Here is a 2,493-nt window from a genome sequence, read left to right as displayed (position 1 = left end):
TCGTAGAGAAGAAAGGGTATTAAGAAAGAATTTAGAAGCTTTGCCATTTTGTTTAGAAGAGATGGATCCAAACGGAAATCTGATTCACGATGAAGAGGGCAATCCTAATGGTCCTCCGGTTAATCAAGAATTATTGAATGATCCAAACGACACACCAATGTGGAATGCTAGATTAGTTGCACCAACAATGATAGCACTGGCTATTACAAAACCACCAATTGAAGCGGATAATAAAAGATCGAGGGTAACTTTTTCACGCTGATCAAGGATACATAATTTCATGGGTTGATAGATGAGAATCTGTTCGAACATATTCAACACTTTAATGATCTTTGTGATATTTACAAAACCAAAAACCTCACCGATGATGCTTTTAAGCTAAGGGCATTCCCCTTCACACTTCATGGATACGCAAAAGCTTGGATGCGAAGTTTACCATCCGATTCCATAAGGTCTTTTCAAGAAATAACAAACGATTTTATCAATCATTTCTTTCCACCGTCAAAAGTAGAGCGACTTAGAATGGAGATTAATGGGTTCACACAAAGGGGTGATGAGAGTTTGTATGATGCATGGGTTCAATTCAAGAAGTTACTAAGAGCTTGCCCACCGCATGGTTTGACGAAGAAGGAGTATATCAACACATTGTATCGGGGTTGTAATACTTTTACGAAGCAATATCTTGATTCTTCATCCGGTGGGGTATTTATGTACAAATCATCAAATGCGGCCGAAATTATGTTAGAAGACATCTCGGTTAACACGTATGAATGGGCACCTTCACCGCGAGATTTGACAAGGAAAAGTGTAGCACAAGTCGAGAGTGATAATGGACAAGTGACGCTTGCAAGCTTGAACAATCAATTTCAAACATTTGGGAAATAATTGAAAAGGATTCAACAAACTGTAGTTGCAATGCAAGTAGGTTGTCAACGATGCGAGGGTCCACATCTCACGAAGAATTGTTCTCAAATTACTCAATGCAATCATGTTGATATAGATGATATTCCCATGAATTCGTATGCTCATGTGAACTACGTGAGTAATCAAAACTACCAACGGGGAGGAACATCTAACCAAAGCTACTACAATCCTAATCAAAAACAAGTATCATTCAACAACCAAACCAATACACCACCCGGATTTACAAACCAAAATCGAAATCATGGTTACAACAACTATAACCAAAACCGAAACAACAATTTCCAATACCAAAACCAACAACCTTACAACAACCAACCTTACAACAATCAAGCCAATTCAAATTATCAAAACAACCAAGGTTATAGTCAATCACAAAATAACCAAAGTTATAATCAACAACCTCAACAAAAAAATCAACAATCCCAACCTTTGAAGAGCTTAGAAGAAATCATGCAAAACTACATCAAGAAGGTAGAATCAACCGAAGCTTTTATAATGAAAGAGAATGAATTCTTAAAGCAACAAATTCGAAACCAATAAGCCTCATTCCAAAACCTTGAGAGTGCCGTTGGATGACTTTCAAACCAAGTTGCCGAAAGACCATAAGGAACTATACCTTCAAACACTCAAGTCAACCCGATTAACAATTACAACAATAACCGTCAACACAATCAAAACCAACAACACAACAACTCAATAGTGAATCCTATCGAGAGCACCAATCATAACCCTAATAACCCAAACCAAAATGAAAATGTCAACGCCATAACCACTCGAAGCGGTTTAACCACACAAGGGGTCGAAGAGCCTCAACCACAACCCTTTATAACCCATGAACCACTACCAAGTTTTATTGATAAGGATACCAGGGTTAGTAAGGAGAAGGGTAAAGAAAAGGTCAACTCAATCGAGGGTACGGGTAATGATGAATCGGGTAAGAAAAAGGGTGATGAGTCTTCAAAGATTACGAGACCGGTGCCATATCCAAAAGCATTGAAGAAGAACAAGTTGGCGGTTCAATACAAAAAGTTTCAAGAAATGATGAAAAACGTCTCGGTTAACTTACATATCACCTATGTGCTTAAAGGAATGTCGAATTACGGTCGGTTCATCAAGGAGCTAATATCTCAAAGGGGTAAATACCATGACGAAACATCTTTCTTTATCGAAGAGGAGTGTAACAAGATTCTTGCATCAAGGCCAAGGATTCCTAAGAAGTTAGGAGATCCTGAAAAATTTGTTTTCCCTTGTAAGTTCGGTGAATCGGAAGTGTTCAATGCACTAGCCGACTTGGGTGCAAGCATTAACCTAATGCCCCATTCACTTTACGAGAGGCTTGGTCTTGGAACTCTTAAACCACCTTGAATTAGGATAAGATTGGCCAACCATTCATTTGATACCGCTATTGGCATCGCCGAGGACATCTTGATTAGCATTGACACCTTAGTGTTCCCGGTCAATTTTGTTATCATAGAGATGAAGGGGGATCTTCAAGTCCCCCTCATCTTAGGTAGACCATTTTTGGCGACCGCCGACACCATCATCTTAGTACAACACAACCAACTTAAA

General features: G+C 38.9%; 1 non-coding gene across 1 annotated transcript; it reads right to left on the bottom strand.

Annotated features, from left to right (window-relative positions):
• Positions 1-513: 513 nt before the first annotated feature.
• On the bottom strand, positions 514-620 carry LOC139873846 (small nucleolar RNA R71). Its single transcript, XR_011767560.1, has one exon. It is a non-coding gene; the product is annotated as a small nucleolar RNA R71 (small nucleolar RNA).
• Between the last annotated feature and the right edge of the window lie 1,873 nt (positions 621-2,493).

The sequence above is a fragment of the Rutidosis leptorrhynchoides genome, chromosome 10 (genome assembly GCF_046630445.1).
Source record: "Rutidosis leptorrhynchoides isolate AG116_Rl617_1_P2 chromosome 10, CSIRO_AGI_Rlap_v1, whole genome shotgun sequence".
Taxonomy (NCBI): domain Eukaryota; kingdom Viridiplantae; phylum Streptophyta; class Magnoliopsida; order Asterales; family Asteraceae; genus Rutidosis; species Rutidosis leptorrhynchoides.
The sequence above is the reverse complement of the archived record's forward strand: the minus strand, read 5'-3'. Positions and strand labels throughout refer to the sequence as shown.